This window comes from Staurois parvus, unplaced genomic scaffold (assembly GCF_062004578.1).
Source record: "Staurois parvus isolate SC_StPar_1 unplaced genomic scaffold, SC_StPar_1.0 ptg000432l, whole genome shotgun sequence".
Lineage (NCBI taxonomy): Eukaryota > Metazoa > Chordata > Amphibia > Anura > Ranidae > Staurois > Staurois parvus.
In genome coordinates, this window is record NW_028318228.1 from 914,443 (window position 1) to 942,387 (window position 27,945).

General features: G+C 43.7%; 1 protein-coding gene across 1 annotated transcript in view; it reads left to right on the forward strand.

Moving 5' to 3' along the window:
- Nucleotides 1–27,945, forward strand: part of ZNF710 (zinc finger protein 710) — a 188,247-nt gene that overhangs the window by 25,639 nt on the left and 134,663 nt on the right. Inside the window, exon 2 of the mRNA XM_089687625.1 lies at nt 22,386–22,447. The gene's annotated coding sequence lies outside the window, so the exon portion shown is untranslated. The remainder of the gene's footprint in view (nt 1–22,385; nt 22,448–27,945) is intronic.

Here is a 27,945-nt window from a genome sequence, read left to right on the forward strand (position 1 = left end):
CATTGTATGCAAATGTCAGCAGTTTAAACACATTATTGGTATATTTTGTTTAGTGTCAAAACACATTGAGACATATATGAAAAGGGTGCCCACAGGAAAATGTCTTGTCACCTATAGCAGTGGCGTCACCAGGGTTGGTGTCACTTGGAGCGGTAAACCATGGTGTCACAAACAGAGTGACACACTAAGCTGCTGGGATGGCAGTCACTGTCACTGACCTGGTTCAATGCAGGTGACTCCGCGTTCACACTCTGTCTGCAACTCCAGGTCTCTTTAGCACCGAGTCCGACTTACTGTTCCTTATGGCCGGGATGTGGACTGTGGTGAGGCACCGCTGCACTGAAATCCAAAGGAGGGGAAGTGCCTGGAGTGGCTGCTTCTGCTCTGAGTCTCCTCAAAGCGCTGCATCAACAGCTGGCAGGGATGTCATGGTTGCTGCCTCCTCCGGGCTTAATCCCCCTGATGGCGGCCTTGGATGGTGTCACCCCTCTGACGGGTGTCACCCAGGTGCGGTCCGCACCCCCATAGCGATGACACTGACCTATAGGAACTAGAGTCCATCTTTCATATTCAACTCAGGCCAGCAGAAAGGACAGATGAAAGCTGATGAAACTGGTCCTGTTGGCTCACTTTTTATATATAGGCGTAATAGTGCATCTTATGACACGTCACATCCCCTCCTCAGAAGTGTCACAAAAACCAAAACTCACAAGAGTGGTATTCAACACTACTGAAAGATCTTATATCCCCTATAATTTTAATAAAAATCACATATTTTCTTTAGTATACAGTATGTATTCATGGAGCAGTATTAGTGTTTTACTGTGCCGGGTGATGATGAATGCTCTGAAAAAAAATCAGTTGCTTTAGATCTCTATATGACAGATAAGTGTGTGCCAAATGAAATGTACTCCCCTAGAGTTTCTATAATGAGGTGAACAATGTATCCATTTTTCTTTTTAAGGGGATTGTAGAATGTTTTCGTACACGTTGTTTTTTTTTTTTTTTTTTTTTATGATCAAGACCAGTGGTCTCCAAACTGCGGCCAAAGGGCTGGATGTGATTCCTTGCTTTCTTTTATTCGGTCCTTGGGAAACTATTCCTCCCACTGCCAGGAGATGCTATTCCTCCCACTAACACCAACAATGGAGCATAATTCTTCTCACTGACACTAACAATAGGACACTAATCCTTCCCCTAATACCAAAGATGGGGCACTCTTCCTCCCACTGATGCCAGGACATTATCTAATCCCACTGGCCACAGTCCGGCCCACGTAACGTCTGAAGGACAGGAAACTGGCCCTTTATTTGGAAAGTTTAGAGAACCCTGTTTTAAACTGACCAAAGCACAGTAGCTGACCTCTGTTAAGCCTAGTACACACTATGAGAAAATCCCACGCCCAGATATTCCACAAAGGTGCATCACCATATCATGATGTTACCAACAATGGTATTAACTCGAGCAACAAAAGCAAACGTTCTTTCTTGTGTATGATTTCTATGTTTGTTGCCACCTTTTCTGGGTCAGTCTTTGCTTCTGATAATGCATGTTTGTCTCTATTCGATCATTTCTGTATGATTACATTTAGTAAAAATCGGATGTTGTGTTCACAAATTTTGGAGTTTGGCCCTTCAGAATTTTTTGTTTGGAAAGTCTGATTCAGACATCGAAAGTTGTGTACACATTATACAACAAAATGAATGATCGTTCCACGTACGGAATATGTCTTCTGTTTTTTTATAGTGTTTATCCAGCTTTAGTATGGCAAGTTTTCATCCTTTTAGCTGGCCATTCAGAGGTACAGGACACTGTGCAGACACATGTCATGCCTGTATTGGTTAGTTTGTTCAGCCATCATGCCCCCTGATCAGTCACAGCCTGCCTCTGGCATACCCCTCCTCCACTCACAGCCTGCCTCTGGCATACCCCTCCTCCACTCACAGCCTGCCTCTGGCATACCCCTCCTCCACTCACAGCCTGCCTCTGGCATACCCCTCCTCCACTCACAGCCTGCCTCTGGCATACCCCTCCTCCACTCACAGCCTGCCTCCGGCATACCCCTCCTCCACTCACAGCCTGCCTCCGGCATACCCCTCCTCCACTCACAGCCTGCCTCCGGCATACCCCTCCTCCACTCACAGCCTGCCTCCGGCATACCCCTCCTCCACTCACAGCCTGCCTCCGGCATACCCCTCCTCCACTCACAGCCTGCCTCCGGCATACCCCTCCTCCACTCACAGCCTGCCTCCGGCATACCCCTCCTCCACTCACAGCCTGCCTCCGGCATACCCCTCCTCCAGTCACAGCCTGCCTCCGGCATACCCCTCCTCCAGTCACAGCCTGCCTCCGGCATACCCCTCCTCCAGTCACAGCCTGCCTCCGGCATACCCCTCCTCCAGTCACAGCCTGCCTCCGGCATACCCCTCCTCCAGTCACAGCCTGCCTCCGGCATACCCCTCCTCCAGTCACAGCCTGCCTCCGGCATACTCCCCCCCCCCCCCCCCCCCCTCCAGTCATAGCCTGCCTCTGGCATACACCCCCTCCACTCACAGCCTGCCTCTGGCATACTCGCCCCCCCCCCCCCCTCCCTCCAGTCACAGCCTGCCTCTGTCACATTCCCCCCCCCCCCCCCCCTCCAGTCACACCCTGCCTCTCAAACATGCTCCATGCTCAAACACAGCCTACATCTTGCTCCAGGCTGACAGTCTATGGAATACAGGTGCACGGTGTGTCTCCACAGTGTTCTGTAAGCACCCCCCCCCCCTTTCCGCTATCAGGAAGAAGAGATGATTGGTCACATGACAGAACTTTTAACCTTGTAAAAAAGGTAAAAAAAAAAAGAGATCGTCTCTGAAACTAATCGAATACAGTTACAATGCAGGGACCATAACTGCTTCTTAACATGTCTATAACATTGTATGTTCACCAATACAATAATGTTTATCATATAACATAATTGAAAAGTATAATTTTAATAATAATGTTTTATTTGGTTTTTGGTTTTTCTTGCACGCATCTATAAATATCTATGTAGGATAGTGGCTCTCCATTTTGTTATCATTTTGGCGTCTTATTTAAAATGGACATTGCTGGAACACAACATCAGTCAACTGTGTGGGCTCTTTTTTATGGAAATGAAAAGGTTTCTAGGAGTTGATAAACATAACATTAGCATATACTTTCATCTAAAATCTTGTACTCGGAGGTAGAGAACATCAGCTAGTTGCCCCTACATTGTACGTGTCATACGCAGAACGCTTGCCTAATTGCAAGAACTCGTAAGGAATAAAATAATGACTGAAATCTTTCTTGTGAAAAATGACAACTTCTTCAATTTCTTAAATTCTTTTTTTCACTATTTCTAGAGTTAGAATTTATTCATAAATATAAATAATGAGCAATTTGAGTCTTACCTTTTTATATTTATCCTGATGATTTACATACTGCCTCGTGCACATGCAGGGATGCAGTCTACCTGCTCATTGCTTCAGTTTCCTTCCAGAAATAACTGTAGTGCAATCTAGGCACCTTGCACTGTCTACCATATAATGTAATACAGAAAGCCTTATGTATCAAAGCATCACTAAATTTCTTCAGCTTAAGTCTGGTTGGTGATACACGAATCGGAGCCAAGTCAGTCAAGTACATGCTTCTGAAAGAACTATACCAGCGGTCCCTAACCTTCCTGGCACCAGGGACCAGCCTTGTGCTAGACACACCCCATGAATGGCTTCAACTACCACCTCTATGCCGACGACACACAAATCTATCTCTCAACCCCCCACCTCACCCCCTCGGTCTCCGCCCAAATCACACACCTGTTGAGCAACATATCAGACTGGATGTCGCTCCACTTCCTTAAACTGAACCTCTCCAAAACTGAGTTTCTTGTCTTCCCTCTAGCCCGGACACCACCCCCCATTGACTTCTCCATCATTTCCAACAACGCCACCATCAAATCCGCCCCGCAGGCCAGAGTACTTGGTGTCATTTTGGACTCCAACCTATCCTTTCAGCCCCAAGTCCACTCTTTAACAAACTCGTGCAGACTCCACCTCCGCAACATCGCCAAAATCCGCACGTTCCTAACCCCAGAAACCACTAAACAGGTCATCAACTCCCTCATCATATCACGACTCGACTACTGCAACTCCCTCCTCACTGGCCTGCCTCGCCGCTGGCTGTCCCCGCTTCAGTCCATCCTGAATACGGCTGCCAGACTCATTCACCTTTCCAACCGCTCCATTTCCGCCACCCCCCTCTGCCAATCCCTCCACTGGCTTCCGATTGCGCAACGGATCAAATTCAAAATCCTAACACTGACGTACAAAGCTGTCCACCATACTGCCCCGAACTACATCACTGACCTAATATCCAAGTACCGCCCAGCACGCACTCTCCGCTCCTCACAAGACCTCCTTCTCTCTAGTTCCCTGGTCTCCTCCTCCCATGCCCGCCTCCAGGACTTCTCCAGGGTGTCACCCATCCTCTGGAACTCCCTGCCCCAACCCACCAGATTATCACCTACTCTCCTCTCCTTTAGGCGCACCCTGAAAACCCATCTCTTCAGGGAAGCCTACACCACCCCCTGCTAACTTGCCGACCTCCTCCACTCTTCCTACCACTCCATCCCCCACAGCTATCTCCTCCTGTACCACTATCCCCTCCCTCCTAGATTGTAAGCTCGAAAGAGCAGGGCCCTCGATCCCCTCATGTTTTGCATTGTATTGGTATTGTTCTGTCACATGTTCTATCCCCCTCTGTAATGTACAGCGCTGAGGGAACTATTGGCGCTTTATAAATACTGTATAATAATAATAATAACTAAGGGGGTGGGGGGGTTGAGCAGCCCAGTTGTCACCTGACACTCACCAATAGGGACTCTGTGAGTAGCCAAACCTCTCATCCAATGATTTTCATTGCAGCTGCTCTCCAGCGCCACCACCACCGCCCTAGCTCCACCCAAGACCACCGGGCATAAGATCCCCACAAGGAGCATGCAACCCAGATCCCTCACACACGCAGCCCATAGCAGGGCCCGCGTTCCCATGAGAATCTAAAACCGCCGCTGACTCAACAAGAGACGGCGCATGGGTGACAACACGAGAAGCTGCAAATACAGATCAAGCCTCAACCACCACCCAACCCGGCCCCCAACAGGCCATGGGCCAGCAGCAGTCAGGGCCAGGAGGTTGGGGACCTGTGAACTCTACCATCGTGAGGAGCTGTGTGTTCCATAACTGCTTTGGAATAAATGGGAATTTATGACTTTCACACAGCCTCAGTGTTTGCAGTTAACATTAACATACAATAAGTGTTTTCACTTGGTGCCTTTAATTATATGCACAAACTATGTAGGAATATGGTATTTCAAATCCTATTTACATATTAAACTTGTGAAAAATAGGGTTGTTGGTCCCGTTTACAAACACTTGGCTCCAGCTCTGGATTTCTTACCTGTTATGCTTTATGTAATCTGTTTTGTCAATGGCCATGAGGTAGTGAGCATACAGTGCATCCAGAAAGTATTCACAGCACTTAACGTTTGCCACATTTTTTGTTACAGCCATATTCCAAAATGGATTAAATTCATTTTTTTCCTCAACATTCTACAAACAATACCCCATAATGACAATGTGAAAGACGTTCGTTTTGAAATCTTTGCAATTGATTAAAAATAAAAAACAAAAAAAACTACATGTACACAATTATTCACAGTCTTTGCTCAATACTTTGTTGAAGCATCTTTAGCACCAATTACAGCCTCAAGTCATTTTGAGTATGATGCTACAAGCTTGGCACACCTATTTTTGGGCAATTTCTCCCATTCTTCTTTGCAGTATCTCTCAAGCTCCATTAGGTTGGATTGGGAGCGTCGGTGCACAGCCATTTTCAGATCTTTCCAGAGATGTTCAATCAGGTTCAAGTCTGTGCTCTCAGGTTCAAGTCTGGGCCACTCCAGGACATTCACAGAGTTGGCCCGTAGTCACTCCTTTGTTATGTGGGCCCTGTGCTCAGGGTTGTTGTCCTGTCAAAAGATGGACCATCACCCCAGTCTAAGGTCCAGAGCTCTCTGGAACAGGTTTTCATCAAGGAAGTCTCTGTACATTGCTGCATTCATCTTTCCTTCGATCCTGACTAGTCTCCCAGTTCCTGCCGCTGAAAAACCTCCCCACAGCATGATGCTACCACCATCATGCTTCATTGTAGGGATGGTATTGGCCAGGTGGTGGGCGGTGCCTGATCTCCTCCAGACATGACTCTTGGCATTCTTGCCAAAGCGTTCAACCTTTGTTTCATCAGACCAGAGAGTTTTTTTTTTTTCTCATGGTCTGAGAGTCCTTCAGGTGCCTTTGGCAAACTCCAGGCAGGCTGCCATTTGCCTTTTACTGAGAAGTGGCTTCTGCCTGGCAACTCTACCATACAGGCCTGATTGGTGCAGTGCTGCAGAGATGGTTGTTCTTCTGGAAGGTTCTCCTCTCTCCACAGAGAAATGTTGGAGCTCTTTCAGAGTGACCATCGGGTGCTTGGTTACTTCCCTGGCTAAGGCCCTTCTCCCTCAATCGCTCATTTTGGCCGGCCCGCACTAGGAAGATTCCTGGTGGTTCCAAATTTCTTCAATTTAGGGATGATGGAGGACACTGTGCTCATTGGGACCTTCAATGCTGCAGACATTTTTCTGTAATATTCCCCAGATCCGTACCTTGATACAATCCTGTCTCGGAGGTCTACGGACAATTCCTTGGACTTCATGGCTTGGTTTGTGCTCTAACTGTGGGACCTTATATAGACAGGTTTATGCCTTTCCTAATTATGTCCAATCAACTGAATTTCCCACAGGTGGACTCCAATCAAATTGTGGAAACATCTCAAGGATGATCAATGGGAACAGGATGCACCAGAGCTCAATTTTGAGTGTCATGGCAAAAGCTGTGATAATTATGTACATATTTTTTATTTGTTTTTTATTTTTAATAAATTGAAAAGATTTTAAAACGAACTTCTTTCGCATTGTCATTATGGGATATTGTTTGTAGAATGTTGAGGAAAAAAAATGTATTTAAACCATTTTGGAATAAGGCTGTAACATAACAAAATGTGTCAAATGTTAAGCGCTGTGAATACTTTCTCGATGCACTGTAGATAAATCGTTTATGAAGGTATCTGAACTACACATTAGCTGCTCCCCCATAGTAAGGAAAATGTTAATTGGCTGTATTTGATTATTTCAAAATCTTTGTCATGCATCCATATCCTTCTTTCCATTAGTTTCTTCTTGACATGTATGAAACCCAGCGTCTGGTGATGTCTATGCGTTCCACACTTCAGGCTGTAATTGACTGCAAAGGATTTGCAACCAAGTATTAAAAAGTGAAAGTTTGATTTATGATTATTATTCTGTCCCATTACTTTTGGTCCCTTAACAAGTGGGAGGCACATATGCAAACTGTTATTCCTACACCGTTCACCTGATTTGGATGTAAATACCCTCAAATTAAAGCTGACAGTCTGCAGTTAAAGCACATCTTGTTTGTTTCATTTCAAATCCATTGTGGTGGTGTATAGAGCCAAAAATGTTAGAATTGTGTCGATGTCCCAATATTTATGGACCTGACTGTATCTAGAGACAATTTTCTTAGGCCAAGTCCACCTTTGGGACCATGTTGCATGCACCATTGTGTCAAGGAAACCCCCATCCCCAACAAGGCCGCCGTTCCGACAGTGTGCTTCCCCCACAGCAGCTTTCAGATTTAAAATCGGCGCTGTTGTGTGGGGCCACACCCACACAATTACGTAATTTATTCACAGAGATCTGCGAATGAAGGAACTACAGGTCCCACCTTCCATCGCTGCAGACAGACTTGTATTTCTCCTTTGACAATTCCTTCAGCTCTCTAACTGAAAGCCCGTACCTCAGTAGGAGGAAGAGTGCCGGAGCCAGACATTGTACCTGGTGGATCGTGGTTACAGTGCTTTGCAGACTCATTTACAAAATAATACATTAATGTTGGTTTTTCAAAAATATGAACAATTATTATTAATTTATTTTTTCAAAAAGTGGACTTTTTTTATTGCTGGTTTTGTTCCCACTGGAGGGATTTACTTTCACTATTTTGGCAAATCTTCCAATACAACTGAGGCAAGTGAGGATTACCTTTTATAGTTGGGAGAGATTTCCTCTTCCTTTTATGTGTCTATGTGACAGAATGCAGGTAGATTCCTCCTACGGGATGCAAACCGCTAATCTTCCAATAAAGGGGTTCTAACTGAATCTTTCTGATGGGTTTTTACCCATTTCTGGTACACCTGAAACAAAAAAAAAAAGTCTTAAGGCCGGGTTTCACACTGCAGAGCTGTGGTTTGGCCTGACCTGTGGTTTTTGTGCGGTTGATGCACAGTTTCCCACACCCTTTCTACTAGGTCAAGTGTTTTTGGGGTGTTTTCTGAAACCACATCAGAGATGCAGCATGCAGGACTTTTGCTGCGCTTTCAGAAAACACACCAAAAAACGTGCAACCTAATAGAAAGTCTATGGGAAACTGCAAATTAACTGTTTGAAAACTGTGGGTACGCCAAACAGGCGTAAAGGTGCTTCTACAGTGTACCAGGGTTTCTCAACCAGGATTGCTCCAAGATAAGGGCCCTCAAATCCCTCTTGTATTGAACTGTATTGTTGCTGTATTGTCTCCTGTTATATTGTAAAGCGCTGAGCAAACTGTTGGGGCTATATAAATCCTGTATGATAATAATAAGAGATTTTGGCTTCTCAGATGAATCCCCACTGACACCAATGATCTTTTTAGCTATCTGTAAGGGGGATTCTTGACAATGACTACAAATGTAAGAAGCATTCTTCCTACTGACTATCACAATAATTTACTGTGAGCTGTAAATATAATTATTAGCAGGGATTCCCTGAAGACAAAAAGTTATTTCAAGGGTTCCTCCATATTAAAAAGGTTGAGCAAGGCTGGAATATACGATGTGAGAAACTCTTCCATTCTAAGCACTGACACACATTAATAATGCACAATATATGGTCACACAGGCTGTGAACTTTGAGCATCGTGTAACACAACAGGAAACTGTCCAAAAATTCCCCAACGCACCCAGCAGACATTTACATATATCATGCAGACTTCCCTAAGTAGGTTTGAACATTAAAACTTGGATTACATTAAAATATGGATTGCTGGGAAATAAATGTATCATCTCCTTCAGTAATGCTTTATATTTTCTTGGAAGTAGTATATGGTTTTACTTACAAAGGGACAATTATACTCCCCTTCTCAAAATATGCATTATGATACTTTTTACAATGTAATAAAATAATTTAAGATTTTTTTTAAATTTTATCCTTAGTGTTACTAAACCCACAACAGTAAAATCAATCTGTATATGCAGTAAAGCATGCTTGTTATACTCACTGTGGAACCAAAGGGGTTAATCCTCCGCATTGTGTGAAAAGCCTGTTTGATCCTGTCTTCTCTGATCCTCCCCTTCTGCTGTCCCCAATCCATCTGCGCATAGCACAGAGCTCTTGGAGTAACTCTGTACATGCTCAGTGAGGTGTGTATCGGTAGAGGGTTTTTTTTTTCTTGGGAGAGTGCATGTGATTTGCACAGGGCCAATCAGTGCTGTCCAAACAGAGGGTCAGGGGTTATGTAGCCTCATGGGACAGTGAGAGGAGAATGAAAACTCCAAGTTTTAACCAGTGCTCAGCTTGACACTGATATAAGTCACAAGACTGATATATACTGCTGATGAGAAAAGGTATTTAGCAGCTTATATTTACTAAAATAATTGCATTTCCATGTTGTGTGTACTGTGGTAGACCAGATATAGGAAATGCAGAGTCCAGGGTTTAGTAACACTTTAAAGCCGAAATTTATTTATTTCGGGTACTTGTATAGCCGATTTACACAGCGCTTTTACACACACACACACACACACACACACACACACACACACACACACACACACACACACACAGTAATAAACGCAGGAGCAAACATTTTATTATATTGCAGCCTACCAATTCTTAGATGTGATGTCTACATTAATTTTTTTTTTTTTTTTGATCTTCTTTCTATTTTCATCTGGTGATCTGGCCAGTAAGTTTGTTGTTTTGCAGAAGAACAGAAGAATGTGCATTAGCTAGAGACAAACCATTTAACACTGGCAGGGGTGCTTACAATGATCAACATTTATTTGTTTCTGTAAAACCTTTAACCCAAAAGGAAAAAAAAACTGCTGTAACTGCCTATAAAGTATCTGGGGGTTGGCTTTAATTTGATAGTGTATTTAAATCTGCTAGTACATCTAACACTTCCTTCACCCTAGATTGACAATGCTGCTGTCCAAAGCTGCCCTATCCTGTGCTACTTCATCCAAAGTGGAGGCACTCTAATACAGTAGATGTGTTACTGGCCAGATCACCAAGTGAAAACCGAAGGAAAAAGGTCTATGAAAAATAAAATAATGCAACCACCACATCTAATTGGTAATCTGCAGTAGATTACATTTTTGCTTTTGTGTTTAATACCACTTTAAATGTTAAAATTTACCACGGAAAAAAAGCTCACAAAATCTACACATACAAATTTAGTGAGAATTGACTTGGGTGAAATCCAATCTGCACGAAATGGAAAATAGAAATTAAGTTTTGAGTCTGCACCAGTAATTGGTTCTCTGTTAAGCAGTTGGAAATCTGTAGATTATCTTGAAGCAAAAATCTTGGTTGGTCTTTATAGTTTCCTTGAAGGAAATGGGTGCCCAGAATGATGGATGGATTTTAGGTGTTCTAAATTTATCTTTCCTGTTCCCTTATCCTCTCTCCAGTCCTCTGTTTAGGGAAACACATAGTGCATAATCCCAGCCTGCACTCCCAGATATGTGTTTTATTTTCAGCCATTGTAAATGCTGCATGTATTGTTTTCAGAGTCTCAATAAAATAAATGAGCTGAGATATAGTATGTGAGTGCAGTGAAGGTCTAGCATTCCTTGACTGGCCTAAATCTTTTATATACAGTATTCTTTTTTTTTTTTTTTTATCGCTGTAATGGCCTTTTGCGAATGTGCCATTGTGTGGTCATTGGAGCGCACTGAATTCCTAGTACAGCTAGAGAACTGACCAATCTCTGCTCTCATGCCCAGTGTGGTCAGTTTTTAAAAGGAAAGCAGAGAGACTGGCAGCAACAACAGGGATTTCACACAAAGGAAGCAGTAGAGAGGGCAATATACAAGCACAAGGTACAGCATGCACATATCAGGAATATCAAATGTTGGGTTTACATAGTCTTTAATATACAATTCAGAAGACAATCCGTTGAAAATAGAAAGCACTGGACTGGAGTCGGGCAGGAATGACACATAAATGTCATAAAAGATAGGCACCAGGTTTTTGTAAATGGTGCAGTGCCTTTTTTTTTTTTTATATATCTCTAGTTGGATTTGTACAGCCCTGTTTAGGGTCAGCCGTAGAGATAAGAGGGTGGTTGACCTTGGCATGACTCTACTTCCATCCATCATGTGTTGGTTCATTCCTCCGGAACACAGGAATGATTGTCAGCCAAGCTTTCCTGTTTACACCTGTGTACAGGGGAGGTAGGAGAATGAAATTCATTGCTGCCTGCAGAATGTGTAAAGAGAAACAATGGTGATTGTGTCCAATCATTATTATTCCTGAGAAATGTTGAGCAATAATGTCTTTAGGTACTTCTAGACCTAGATCAGATCAAACCGAACTCCTAGTTTTCCCCCCAGCTCGCGCCCCCCCCCCGACTTCTCCATCGCGACCAACAATGCCACCATCAGTCCCACCCCGCAAGCCAGAGTACTTGGTGTCATCCTAGATTCTAATCTGTCCTTCCAGCCCCATGTCCAATCGCTGACAAACTCATGCAGACTCCACCTCCTCAACATCTCCAAAATACGCACGTTCCTAACCCCAGAAACTACTAAGCAACTCATTCACTCCCTTATTATATCACGACTTGACTACTGTAACTCCTTCCTCACCGGCCTACCTCACCACAGGCTATCCCCTCTTCAGTCTATCCTGAATACTGCGGCCAGACTCATCCACCTTACTAACCGCTCCGTATCCGCCACCCCTCTCTGCCAATCCCTCCACTGGCTTCCGAATGCCCAACGGATAAAATTCAAAATGCTAACACTGACGTACAAAGCTGTCCATAACACTGCCCCAAACTACATCATCGCCCTGATATCCAAATACCACCCAAAACGCACTCTCTGCTTCTCACAAGACCTCCTACTCTCTAGTTCCCTGGTCTCCTCCTCCCATGCCTGTCTCCAGGACTTCTCCAGGGCTTCCCCCATCCTCTGGAACGCCCTACCCCAATCCATCAGACTATCACCTACTCTTCTCTCCTTTAGGCACACCCTGAAAACCCACCTCTTCAGAGAAGCCTACCCCTCCCTCAGCTAATTGCCAATCTCCTCCACTCTTCCTACCACTCCATCCCCCACAGCTATTCCTCCCGTACCACTATCCCCTCCCTCCTAGATTGTAAGCTCCAAGGAGCAGGGCCCTCAAACCCCTCGTGTGTCGCATTGTATTGTTATTGTACTGTCTCGTGTATTGTCTCCCATTGCAATGTACAGCGCTGAGCAAACTGTTGGTGCTATATAAACCCTGTATAATAATAATGCCTGGGACTGTATGTCTGTGGGTTTCCTTAGATTAGCCTTCCTCAACCTCTTTACACTAGTAGTGGAACCCTTGAAATATTTTGTAAGTCTCAGGGATCCCCTGCTAACATGAATTCATTGGAGGTTAGTGAGAAGTAGGCCCCTAACGAGGTAGAAGGGTCAGATTTCTACCTTTTTACAGACAACTAAAAGGATCATGCAGTTTAGCTGGTCCTGCCAAGTGGCACTGGAGCCAGGGTTATGCTTGGGATATGCTGGAGCCGGGTTATGCTTGGGATATGCTGGAGCCAGGGTTATGCTTGGGATATGCTGGAGCCAGGGTTATGCTTGGGATATGCTGGAGCCAGGGTTCACCACAGCTCAAGAAACCCCTAGCAACCTATTGATCATCCCAACCCTAGGGTTCCACAGAACCCTGGCTGAGAATGAATACTTTAGATAATATGTTGTTTAAAAGCATCATACAAAATTTGCATGGAAAGCGGAAAGTACATGAAGGGTACCAATACTTCAGAAATTAACATTGAGAAATCCCCCCTGAAACTGACACATGCATATCCACTTCACATTTCAGTTGGCCTTCCCATTTCTGCTTACATTAATGCTATGGCCAGCACCAGGTTGTCTAGTTCACCTTTCAGTTTAATCAACTGTAATTTTTTAAAATGATCAAATTAGTTTCTGTCTGCCAAGTCTCTAGCATCCCTGATACCATTCCACTGATTTGTTGGCTTTTGTTTCATATACTCAGCCTGATGCATTTCTGCTGAAAACATTCACATTGTTTGATTTATATCATTCCTTTCATAGCAGTTTTAGGTCCAGTGAAGGGGCTATCCTTGAAGATGTTACCTAATGATAAAAGTAATGGGCGGTGAAACAGATCAATAATATCATAGTACTGCTTGTAAATCACCTTTGGGAGACTGGGGCTTGTATTGTAAAAGATCTAATACATCTGAAAAAGTAATCTAATATAGCTAATCTAAGACCGATTAATAGTGATAATCCAACACTACATCTTCTACTCTTTTTAGGGTTCATTTACTAAAACTGGAGAGTGCAAAATCTGGTGAAGCTCTGCATAGAAACCAATCAGCTTTCAGGCTTTATTGCCAAAGATTAATTGAACAAAGCTGAAGATAGAAGCTGATTGGCTACCATGGACCGCACACCAGATTCTGAGTTCTCCAATTTTAGAAAAACTTCCCCTTTGTTTTATAAAGGGGAGTTGGTGCTTCGAGAATGCAAAGGCCTCTGAGTGCTAAGCATACATAGCCTACTAACAATGTATAGTTACTGCACATGGAGCCTGTACAGCTGTTTAGTTGAGGTTTCTGGCCTATATAATAAAAATAGTGAAAAATGATACTTTTTTTATAGCACACTTCCTCTAAAGACTGAAAGCAGTGCACAGACAATACTTGCCAGCCCATGTGTTTTCTCCTAATTTAATGAGTCAGCCACACTATCAATAATGACTTAATGACTACCATAGTCTTGAATCAACAGATGGGTCTTTAGTTTGTAGACATGTCCACAGTTTGTTCCCCCTAGAATAGAAGTATGAGGTGAGTGTTGATGTGAAAAGGCCAGTATAAGGGAAGATATTTTTTTTCAGGAGAGGAGATGGTCACAATTTTTCATTCATGCTATTCTAGATATGTTACATTAGTACTCCAATCTTACAAACCAGCAGTCTGGATACAGGTAGAACAGGAGAGATATTTGGTGCACTAAGAAGAAATAGTCCAGATGTATTTTATGATGGCTAGTAAACAAACCACATGAGTCAAGTCCTTAGAGTCCAAAGGTGGGTAAGAGATAATCCAACAATGCTTGACTTGTGGCAGCTGATTCAAAAACAGCTAGAAGAGACTCTGTGTAAACCATAAAAAGAAGAGAAGCAGCGCCATCTAAGTGCAGCTATAAAAACAATTTATTTCCAACAATTTGGTAATTCAAAATAGTAGTCAAATGAGTGCTTGTCAAACTGGTTGCACCGGGACCGGACTGGAGTGGCACAGCAGTTGACAACAGGTTGACAAGCGCTCATTTGACTACTATTTTGAGTTGCCAATTTTGTGGATATAAATTATTTGTTTTTATTGCTGCATTAAGATGGTGCTTCTTCTCTTCTTTTTATGAGGACAGGTAGAATCTGCCTAATTGAGGCCATTATGGGTACCTGTCAATGTCATAAGAGAACCATGGAGGCTGCCACTGACTTCATTCTGAAAATGCTTTCAGATCATAGATGGCTTCAACTCTTCTTGAGTTACTGACCCAGAACAAGTATAGAGAATAGGAATTCAGGCATTCATTTCCAGCAATGGCAGCTCCTATACCTCTTCCATGACAGATCCAAACACAATATTCCCAATGCACTTGTTCCTGAAATTGGTTGTAAATGTAAGTGTTGCAGCGACCACCGGCTGGAGACCAAAGACAATCAAACCGAAAGGTATGTCCCCAGCATACCAAGGATTTCCAGAATGGGTCCAAAGCTTTTTTTCAGTGATCATGTCTTAGTTACAGAAAGCGATGTGACCTCTGTTGTGCTGGTGACCTCTTTCAAGAGAGAGTCACTTTAAGAGAATCTGTCACCCAAAATAGTACTTGGGCATGCAGTTTGTTCACCAAGTAGAAATCCCTTAGAGTGCAGATTAATATTAAAATATAACATTGACTTTGGCTGTTTAACCACTTCTATAGGCCGGGCGGGACTTTTGTTGTTCTGGGGGAACCTCATTTGACATCCTCCCAGATTGAGCCTCACGCGCAGCTGTGCAGTGGGCATGATCTGCCACCAATGACTGATCAGTGTATTGACCTGCTGCCTGTACCATGTGATCGCTGTGACTAATCACAGCAGATCACCTGACTATTATAAACAATGTATACTTTCGATTCATGTCATTTTTTTTAAAATTGTGTTGTTAGCTGGGATTGGTCACATGGTACAGACAGGGCCAATCACAGCCCATCTGTACCATGTGATTAGCTGTGGCCAATCACCGCTAATCCCAACAAAATTAAATGAATCAATTTCATTCAGTATAATGCTTGCTTATAGCAGTGAAATTCACTGCTATAAGCACTCTTAATGTGTAAAAAAAAAAATAATAATCCTGATCACTTCCCCATGGTAACATTATATTGCTCTGGTCACAGTGAGTAAAAAAATTGTAAAAATAAAGAAAACAAATGTAAAATAATTTAAAAAAAATTTTAACTAAAAAATAAAAGATTAACATTTTTTTGTCCCATACTGTCACCAGTCGGTGTCCTAGATCACCACCCCACCAGTTAAGTGATGACACTGTAGTGCACTGTTGACCGTATTGGAAAAAAAAATGTTTTTTTTACTTAATTTTCAAAAAAATTATGACACAAAATTACAACTTCAAAAAACTCTCCAAGCCGCTTACTAAATACCTTGGACTGTCTACTTTCCAAGAAGGGGCCATTTGTGGGGTATTTGTACTGTCCTGACATTTGTGGGCTTGAAGAAATGAGATCGGCTGTCAGTACATCAGGACTGATCAATTTTCAGATATATACTATCATTTATTGACTCTATAAACTTTACTACAGACTAAATAAACACTGATTTTAGTCATTTTCAGCAAAGAAATGTAGCAAAATATAGAATATTAAATTTTACATAAATTTATGAAGAACAATTATTTGCAAAACATTTTCTGCCTTTTTTTTTTGTTTATTTAGCAAAAAAATAAAAAACCCAATGCTGATTAAATACCACAAAAAGAAAGCTCTATTTGTGTGATAAAATTATACAAATTTAGCTTGGGTGCAGCATTGCATGACCGTGCAATTGTCAAAGTGTAACAGCGCTGAAAGCTGAAAATTGGCCTGGGCAGGAAGGTGGTAAAAGTGCCCGGTACTGAAGCGGTTAAACACTTGATCTCTAGTGCCTGATCTATCTTCATACTCCCCTTTGCTTGGGTAATGGGACAAAAAACAAGGCTAAGTCTGTCATGTGTCATTTACAGGGCTCATGACTGTGGAGATGGAGGACTTCAACTTGACTACCAGTGAGCCCTCCGGACTATTTCAGTGTCAAGCTATGTTGCATACATTCAGCCATGATTTACAGACTCCTCCCTGGGCAAAAAAAGGCACTCAGTTCTGAGCTGAAAAATTGTAGATTATTATTAGGCTCCATGCACACGGGACGTTTTGATAACGCTGGTAACATTAGCCGTGTAAAGTCATGTTAAAAGCATGAGTTTTTTAGCGGTTTTGCATTAGCTTTTTCCGCGTGTAGCGCTGTTTTTCCGGGTTTGTTAGTGTTTTTTGTTTGTTTTTTAGTCAAAAAAAGTCTAGAAACGCCGGTTAGCAGCGTTTTTACAGCTAAAAAACTTCTCTAGAAGCCCACTAGTCCTGGTTTTTTGTTCCAGCCAAACAATAACCCCGCCAAAAAACGTTGATTATGCATGGACACATAGGATAACATGCTGGGGAGTTTACTGGCTGTAGAAAAAAACGTCAAAAGCCAAAAACAGCCGTTGTAAGAACGTTCAGTGTGCATGAGGACTTATTAATATTGTACAGGATTCATATAGCATCAACAGTTTGCACAGCGCTTTAACATATGAGGCAGACAGTACAGTTACAATCCAATCCAATACAGGAGGAATGAGATGGCCCTGCTCGTTATACCTTACAATCTAAAAGAGAGGGTCAAGTGATACAAAAGATAATAGATGCTGTGTAGTTCACGAGTAGGAGAAAACTTAATGGCTTCCTTTTATTTAGCATAGCTAACTTAATACTCTATTCCTTTATTGTTCAACAATGTGTTGCTGGCTGTGTGGTTGATTTTCTGTGAAATGTTTGCTATAGATTGTTAAATCCTGTGGTGGTCATTACCATGCATAGGTTCTTTATAAAGTATGTTCGTTATAAATGACTTTCTAAACCTCTAAGCACACTAAAGCAGGCCACAGAGGAGTCGAAATCCAAAAGTTCTGTTGAGTGAAAACTGAAAATAGCTCGAACGATTGTGCCATCCATTGTTTCATTTTTCTACATCAAGTTGGATCAGGCATTTTCGATTGCAGGACACAAATTGCGTGTCACAGCTGGCACCCTAATGAAGCACAAAATGAACGATTCATAATGTTGGTTTTCACATCGTCTATGGCCGACTTTGCACTGTGAGTCAGAAGAACAAAATTGACCGCAGATTAAAGGAGACCACCCTGTTGATGCTTAGTGCCATCCGGGTCCTGCTGTGGAGATTCCACCCTTTTGTATTTGTACTGATGACCTGATGATGACACTGTAGGAAATCAAATGTTACAGTTGTCACAGATTAGAAAGTAGGAGAATGTCTACCAAGAGATTTACCTTTACTTTGGAGAGACAGGTAGAAAAAAAAAATACAGGTTTTAAACATTCCCTACTTTGTCCCAAACTGAAGAAAAATGTTTTGTCTTTGGATTTACTTTGACTTGGTGAACTGGATCCTGTATGCAGCAATGTGAGCTTAGACTTGTCAGATATCGCTGGATTCCTGGTTGCGTAGGTCTATGACTCACAGGAGAATTAGGCCAGATCAGAATGACCGCACAGAGCCCACAGCTTTGAAAACAAGTCAGCAGTAGCAGCTTCCAAATTTCTGACACAGGTACACTTTAGCTTTTAAAATCTCCCTGGACAATAGAGGGCAGGCAGCTGTGCAAGCTTCATTTTCGGTAAGTGTTGATGTATTACAGAGAGTTCTGGAAAAGAAATTCTACCTAGTACTAGGGTTGGTCGAATCTGCCTGGTTTGAGTCACGGGGGGGTTCAAATCCTGTTTAAAATTTTCAAAACCCAAACTTAGTGTATTGCCACTTTTGCAGTCAAATTTGAGACCCCCTCCCCACACACACACACACACACTACTGTATAGATCAGGGGTCTTGAATTAAAATTCACAGAGGTCCGGTCAGCAAACTTTCCTTCCAGCAGAGGTATGAATCTCGCTAGCGATATAACACATCACAGTCCCCCGGTACATTATGATCATTAGCGTACCTTTCACACTGTAGTCCCCTCTACATCAGTCCCCTCTTTAAAGAAGTCCCACAGTGTCCTCGTTTCCCCTTCACATCACAGCACCCCTTAACAAAACACAGCATCTGCTAACACAACACAGCACCCCTTAACACAACACAGCACCCCTTAACAAAACACAGCATCTCCTAACACAACACAGCACCCCTTAACACAACACAGCACCCCTTAACACAACACAGCTCCCCTTAACACAACACAGCTCCCCTTAACACAACACAGCTCCCCTTAACACAACACCTCTCCCCCTAACACAACACAGCGCTCCTAACACAACACAGCACCCCTTAACACAACACAGCACCCCTTTACACAACACAGTGCCCCTAGAATAACACAGCATCCTTTAACATAACACTGCACCCCTAACACTGCACCCCTAACACAACACAGCGCCCCTAACATCACATTGCCCTTTAACACAACACAGTGCCCCTAAACCACACAGCACCCCTAACACAGCACCCTTTAAAACAACACCAAGCCCCTTTTAATGCAAGCCTTCCCCTGTACGGTCCTATGGTAGCTTAGGCAGGGCAGAAACACTAATCCTTTTGGGGCATCCTCTCCTGGGTCTCTGGCCCACCACCGGTGTCGTCCTCATGGTGGGTGGGGTGTGGGGGGGGGGAGCTGCCTAGGTTGTTGTGTTGGCAGGTGGGCAATTGCCTGGCTTGCTGGAGTGGGGGGGGGGGCTCCCACTTTCTGTCTTGAGCTGCAGAGAATGGAGGTCTTTGCATGTTGACTGGCTGGGAGGTCGCTGGCTCCTGCCCCTTGGTCCCTATCTGCAGCTCCTCATGCCCCACCCATGGAGGGGCAGTCCTGCCCAGACTGTGGCCGTGCCGCTGCTGCTGCTGGGTGTCCTCTTCTGGGCCTCCCACCTGGCTGCCGATGTTGTCCTTGCAGTGGGCGGGGAGTAGGGGGCTGCGGGTCGGGACTGGGGGGCGGAAGCTGGTGATTGCCCGGCTTGTTGGTATGCGGGGACTTCCGCTCTCTGCGGCTTGAGGCAGGGGGTGGGAGTCTTCATGTTGGTGGGCCTGACGGTCGGCCACTTGTTGATATGGTGACTGTCCCTCGGTCTGGTTCCGGACTGCGGTCCGCCATTTATGTTTTTCCAATTTGGCTGCAAATGTGGAAATATGCTTAAAATGATACTAAAGTCCTTTTGTTATTTTTAAGAATAAAAAAAGAAAAACATGTTATACTTACATGCTCTGTGTAATGGTTTTGCACAGAGCAGCTCGGATCCTCCTTTTCCCGGCGCTCCTGGCCCCTCCTGTCAGGTGCCCCCATAGCAAACAGCTTGCTATGGGGGCACCGCAGCAGCCGTGCTCCCAAGCCAAGGCTCTACGTGTCAATTCACACACAGAGCTCACCCCCTCCCTCGCTCTCCTGATTGGCTCACTGTCTGTGATTGACAGCAGCTGGAGCCCATGACTTCCGCTGCTCCCTCAGCCAATCAGGAGTGAGAGTCCCTAGAGAACCGAGCAGTTGATTGACTGGGGAAAATAGCAGCCGCAGCAGATCTAAAACCTGTAGGAACGTTTACTCTAAAGAAAATTAAAGCTAAAGCCGAAAACTTCATACAGATAGGCAAGTGATAAACGGTTTATTAGTATAGTTTGTGAGCTGCTTCTTCCCTTTCTATTTATTTTTTTTTTTTTGGCAGCACGACACTGCATTTTTAAGTTTTTAATAAAATGTCAAAGCAAATTACACAAAACCACTTCAAAACCACAATCTCATATTCCTCGAACCCCTTCCCATCCTAATGTATTCCTTAAATTTTCAAATTATAGAAGTCAGGTATGCATTTGCTTGAAATTAGAGAGCAGCTAGCACTGGAATTTTAGTCCAGTGGCTGGACAAGCATATAGCCAGCTTTGTTGGGCCATAAGGTGAGGTTGGTTTAATTCTCTTTTTTTTTTTTTTTAAAGGCCCTAGCATAATAATGTAAACCTCCCCAAAAATATACAGTGACTTACTACACCTCAACTCATTTTTAACCTAGAAAGACATTTAAAAAAATTGATAAATGTGTAAGTAAAGAAAATAAACCCCAATAAGAATAATAAAACATAACTGCAAGAGGTGGGGCAAAACAAAAAGGTACTCCTAAAAAAAAAAAAAACCACTGTTGAACTGTGAACTGGGTGGGAAGGCTACACGAGGATATATAGCCCACCACACTGCAGTCCACAGGAATTAAAGCGGAGTTCCACTCACTCTGTAAAAAAAATAAGTCAGCAGCTACAAAAACTGTAGCTGCTGACTTTTAGAAAACAGCCACTTACCTGTTCCACGATCCCACAGTGTCCTCCCCACAGCCCGTTTCACCGGTCATCCTGTATTCCAGGCGCCGGCATCTTCAGTGTGGGCACCCGACTGTGACAGCTTGTGGCTTCACAGCCGGGTGCCCACTGCGCATGAGCGAGTAGCGCTGCACTTCCTGAATGGCCCCGTCATCTTCTGGGACCTGTCATGTGTCCCACAAGACTTCGGGGAGGGAGGGTAAGAGGACAACTTCCGTTTCCGTTCGCCTAGGGGCGACCGCAGTGGAAGTGGGAGCGGGTGCCTGTCAAATTTGGGTACCCATTATAACCCCTCCCCTGGTCCCCAAAGGTGTCAATCCTTAATGGGGAGTGGGGGACCAATCTTTAAAGCAGAACTTCCCCTTTTTGGTGGAACTCCGCTTTAAGAGCAATATAGTACTCTAATGCAACTACACAGACACCTCTCACTAAACGACTGCAACACACACTGACAAATGGCTGCTGGGAACCCACCCTTTTATAGTGTGGGAGGACTGGCACATAACAAAGCCATCATTATTGATCCTTCTAAGCCAGCTGACCTAAGTTTAAAGGCCATGGGGTACATTACGGTTGCAAAGAATTTTGTTCTGGTGAGTTTCCACATGAATGAATTTGGGTCAGATAGGTTTGAATGGGATTCACAGTGAAGCAGCCGTGAACCCAAACCTTCCCAATCCGGCTGGTCCATTTATATGGGATATATCTGTATCCAGGGGCGGACTGACAACTCATGGGGCTCCCGAGCAATAGGAGATCATGGGGCCCCTGTGTCCTTGCCCAAACTCAAAAAAGCCTATGAAAAAGGTACCAGGGGCATTTCATGGGGCCCCCTACTGACCCCGGGCCCTCGGCAGTGCCTGAGTTTCCAAATGGTCAGTCCGCCCCTGTCTGTATCCACATTGTTTTGGAATGTCTCTATGATTATAATCCATATAGCAAGGCAATGATCAATCTAAAAATGATGGTGGTGGGCTTTGATGATTGTTTTAGAAAACTTCATCACTTTGACTAGTGGGCTCACAAGACTTGCATTTACTGCTCGATTAGAGCCGTCATTAGTCCGAAATGTTAAACAGATTATCTCATGCTCTATTCTTTATCTGCAGGGAAGGTGAACACAATATACAGTAAATTCTATTATCATATCAAAATGTTATTATTGACTGTAGAGGTATACCTTGATTAACATGACTTGCCCCATAGCCAGCTACTTCATATGCTAATTAAACATTTGTTTTCATTGGCAGCAGAGAACTGTATAGATCACAAACATTTTAATGCAATATGTCATTTTTATTCCCTCTAGACAAAACAGTTGTGAAAACGAGACAGCAGTTGGTCCCGGAAGTCAACACTCCATGTTAATCAGTAAGTATTTCCATACTGTTCTGTATGTCTGACAATACCAGACAAGCAGTGCTAAAGACACTGGTCATCCAAGGGTTACACTGACTGCTGGAAGAAGGATGTTGAATAATTTGGTAACCAACTATTTTTTTCCTCTTTCTTCGTGGAAAAAAGATATTCCAGTCTCTGAAGCTTTTTATCTATTAGAATAAAGACTGTTACAGAGCACATTCAGCTGTACAGTTTTTTCTTCTTGGTGGACAGTAATAGGTTGGTCATGTGTTGGAAAGTTTTATGTGATGTTCTCTCTAGCTATTTGCTATATTGTATGTGTGAAATGCTATCTTCCAGTAATGCAGTCCATGTGAGCATATCACCATAGGTGTAAACTGCTCCATATGTATACAGGCAGAAGTGTTGGCTAAAGTGGCCATTCAGAGGCTTCCTAACTTTCTCTACAAAAGTTACGACTTAGGCAACAGAATAAAACCCTTTTCACAAGGGCTTTCATATCATGTCCGCCTATCAGGTTTTCAGGTTGGACCTGATTGAAAGCTCTGTGCAAGTCTGTGGGCAGGTGGTTGTAAACAAACATGCGTTCGTTTATATTCGCTTACCTCTGAGTCCATTCATAAGTGCATCCCTTTCCATTTTTCCAGGCCTAAAAGTGATGGATCTGTCTGCCCAAAAATCTATCATGTCTGTCAATTTCTGCTGTCAAAATGTGGGCAAAATAGTGAACAGCATGGATGTCAGCAAAGTTACACCTGTCCTGTTCAGCTCCGATTTAGCAGAGGATCAGTTCATGGATCTCCATGCTGAATGGAGTAGACGCAGGTGTTTGATAGGACCCTAAAGCAGACTGTAGACATGACATGATAGTTGTCTGATGCGGCTGATTTATCATGTCCACAGGTCCTGCACACCACTGTTGGCCAACCACTCTCAGGGGGAATAACCAATTGCACTGATTAAAAAACTTGTCCTGGTCAATGTTATTCTTCCTTAAGATAAGCAGAGTCTTCCTTTGCTGCTCATCTCCTCTCTGTGATCACTTAAGCCTGGTACACACATTGAGGTTTTTTTTTTTTTTTTTTCATTCAAACCAGCGGGCTGAACAAAAAAAAAACTGAGCGATTGCTGCACTAATTAAGCGATGTTGGTGCAGTGATCTCTCCTACTATGCCTTTGTGTTCTGACAGGGGGACTCTCCCCTCCAGAACACACTAATCAGCGCTCGCAGCCAGTGACTTTGAGCGCTGATCGGATGCTGGTTTTCCAACATGTGCCTTCAGCAAAAGCCAGTCCTTAGACCTGTTGTAAGGACAGCAGTACACACTATCTGAATCTGGAACGTGTGTACCCAGCTTCAAAGTGATTGTAAACCTCTGACATAAAATATGAGCAAAGCATATCCCTCTATAGTGTGTACTTGTCACATTTAAAAGCACTAAGTGTCATTTCTGTCTGCTGCTTTGTTCCTCTGCTATCAGTATGGGTCACTTGTGACAAGTTTTTCTGACACGGAGAAAAAATGGTGACAGGGGAGGGACCTCCAGTAGAGTGACAGCCTCAGCTCTGTTCTTGTGAGCTGTGTGGAAGGGGGTGTGTCTCTTCTCTCCAACTTTCAGAGCTCTCCTCACTGAGCTGTGCAGTGTGTAATTTCAGCTTTCTGCTCCTTTTTTTTCTGAACTCTCAGACAATCTTTTTAAATTCAGCACTTTGAACAGATGTAGAGAAGATAAACCGATACAACATGTGTAGGAGGATTTGTTTAATCTCTGTGTATCATCTGAGGCCAGTCTCTTTATGGGGTATATGTAAGGGTTCACAAACACTTTAAACATGAATGTTTGGCAAGCTGAATTGTTAACCTCAGTTTAAAATATTTTCAGCTTTTTATCAAACAATTGCATATTAAGGGCTCCATCACACCAGTGGCCATGGTATACAGTGGCCTCTAGTATGTGCTGTGAAGGGGGCACTGTCTGTGCATTCTAAATTATGTACTGTACTGTTTACTTTTATCAACTTTATTGAAATGTCACAAAATTACATTGATCTTTATTATCTGCAGGAGGTCGCAATGTAGTGTTACAGCACACAGTGCTGAAAAAATGTAAAGGATTACTTACTTTTTCCAGCACACACCACTGCAGTGCTGTGGTGTGAACTGAACTCATAGGCCTCAAGACAAATTACCTTGTGTATATATTGAGACCACTGGAATCAGCTCAATGTATATGATGTGAATGGGCCCTAAAGTATACTTGACAGATCACCAATGCTTTTGCAGGTGGAAGCATGTGTGCAATGTTCTCCACTGTCCCCCACTGACCTTGTGGTTGGGGGTGTTTTTGCAGTGCAATCCTACTACTTTTAGCACCATAGTCGGCAACAGATTACTCGGGCAGTTAGAACCTGTCTGTTTATACAAGGCGTATTTCCACAGCAACTAAGTATTTTTGAATCTTCTGTTTCAGGATTTATCTTGATGAATCCTTTTATCCAAATGCATTAAGGTGTGGAATGTATAAAGTCATATCATGAGTGGTTATTATTGCAGTGACTGTGCATAGCAGTAATTGTTAATCATGGCAGTTGTGTCTAATAACACACGTCTTTAGAAGGAACTTCCACTTCAGGAAGATGGTAGTTTTTTCTTATTCAGACACAAACTTTTATCCGATAATTCCCCCTTAGCAGTATTTAACTGAATAGACCATACAGAAGGGTAAAATCACATGTGGTCCTCAGGGGCGGACTGACCATTTGGAAACACGGGCAATGCCTGAGGGCCCAGGGTCAGTAGGGGGCCCCATGAGATGCCCCTGGTACCTTTTTCATAGGTTTTTTTGAGTTTGGGCAAGGGTACAGGGGCCCCATATTGTCCAGGGGCCCCATGAGTTGTCAGTCCGCCCCTGGTGGTCTTCCACCTTCAACCTTCACTCACTGCAGTTACACACAGGTGTGTTTTTCACCCCTCAGTATTGGTAAGAATGCTCAAATGTGTACTAATTTTTTTTTTTTTTTTACCTTATTGCATTTTTTGCATTTAAAGGATAATTCAAATGCTGGTATTTTATAAGTGGTTATAGCCTGGACCAATGTAGCCATGTATATACCATACCTGGAAGCTGGAAATCCCAGAAGTAGACACGGCTACCCCAGTGATCTCCACTTGCTTCACCAAGCGGCTGCATTCTGCTTACTGAACACAGGTCAGCCACTTGGCATGGGTGCCATTCAGAAATTGCTTTAGATTTTCTGAATGTATGCAAAGTGTTCTCCAACTGGACAAAGTGGAAAAGTGGGACAGTGACATCACACTCTTCACCTCTTCTAATCAGAGAATGCTTTGCATTAATTGAGAAAATGCAAAGCAATTCTCTTAATGGCACCCAAGCCAAGTGGACACCCACCTGTGTTCACAATGCAGCAGAGCAGCCACTTGGCATGGGACACGAAAGTTAGTGGAAATCGCTGTAGTAGCAGTTTCTATATAGTGATTTTCAGCTTCTAGAGGGATCCCACAGGTATGGTATGTGCATAGTTACATTGGTCCAAGCAAGACCAATGTAACTATGTAGTATAATATACCCATGCCAAGAATTATTCTTTAAAGTGTTACTAATCCCAGGACCCTGGGATCTCCCACATCTGGTTTTCCACAGTACACAAAAGTTGGAAATAAAATTATTTTAGTAAATATAAACTGCTAGATACCTTTTCTCATTGGCAGTATAAAGCAGTCTTGTGACTTCTATCAGTGTCCAGTTGAGCACTGGTTAAAGGTTGTAGGAGGAGTTTTCATTCTCCTCTGACTGTCCTATGAGGCTGCATAACCCCTGATCCTCTGTCTGGACATTGCTTATTGGCCCTGTGCTGATCACATGCACTCTCTCAAAACCCCCCAAAAAACTTTAGCCATACCAACTAAACTGAGGATGTGCAGTGTGTCTCCTAGAGCACTGTACTATCAGCAGATGGATTGGGGACTGTGAAAGAAAGGGAGGTTCAGAGAAGACAGGATCAAACAGCCTTTTTCACAATGTGGATTAATCCCTTAAGGTCCACAGTGAGTATAACAAGCATACTTTACTGCATATACAGACTGATTTGACTGTTGTGGGTTTAGTAACACTTTAAGGTAAAAAGGGCCCCAGTTACCTTTCCATGCCCCAATCCTCAAACACTTACCTGTGGTTGTTTGTCACCGCCGCTGGGTCCCCAAAAACTGTGCTGCTTTCCTGATCTTCCAGGTTCTCCTGCTACCATCTGTCAAATTTCTGGGAGGAGGGAGGAGCAATCATTTGCCTGGGATGCTGAGCACTTGTGTGTGTCTATGGACCAGGGGCAGACTGACAACTCATGGGGCCCCCGGGCAATAGGGGATCATGGGGCCCCTGTGTCCTTGCCCAAACTCAAAAAAGCCTATGAAAAAGGTACCAGGGGCATCTCATGGGGCCCCCTACTGACCTCGGGCTCTCGGGCAGTGCCCGAGTTTCCAAATGGTCAGTCCGCCCCTGCTATGGACTCATACCATACTGGCCGGGATCATAAAATCACAGCTGTCTCCTTAGCAGCCAGAAAGCTAAGGAGACACCTGCAAACAGGCAGTAGACAGCGCCTTTTAGATTAGCCTAAAAAGAAGAAAATGGAGGACTTTAAAGAAGAACCATATTGTAATGTAAGTGTGGGCCTCCTTTCTGTAGAGAAAAAAAATTGGGGGTTTAATATCGGTTTAAGCTGGCGATAAGCCATAAGCTTTCTCTTGTTCAGCCTTGCAGGATAAACAAGGGAAATCACTCGATCCTCCATCCATACTAAGCAGCATGACTCAGCAAATCCGCAGTGCCGGCTATCATATTCTAAATGTTTTGGCTGTCTGAACACCCAAACAGTGTCTGCATCTAATTGGATGCAGACTTTTTTTGGCCGTGAATGTACTACCCAGCTCCTTAAAGCTGAGTTCCACTCACCCTGTCCAAAAATAAGTCAGCAGCTACAAAAACTGTAGCTGCTGACTTTTAAAAAAACATCCACTTACCTGTCTCGCGGCATGTCCCCCGCAGACTGTTTCACCGGCCGACCTGTATTCTAGGAGGCCGGCATCTTCAGTGTGGGCACTCGACTGTGATAGCTTGCGGCTGGGTACCCCACTGCACATGTGCGAGTAGCACTGCGCTTCATGAATGGTCCTGTAGTCTTCTGGGACCTATCACGTGTCCCAAAAGACTACAGGGAGGGAGGACACCTTCCGTTTCCAATCGCCTAGGCGATCGGACCGGAAGTGTGAGTGTTTACCTGTCAAATTCGGGTACCCGCTTCCCCCGCGCCCCCCCCAAAAGGTACCAATCCTTAATGGGGAGCGGGGGAGCAGTCCTTAAAGCGGATCTTCCCCTTTTTGGGTGGAGCTTCACTTTAAACAAAAGTTGGTCTGAAGTGTCCACTTCTGTTGAGTGGGGTGGTACCGACCGGGCCACCCTTGGAACAAATCCCTGCTTAAACGGCCAAAA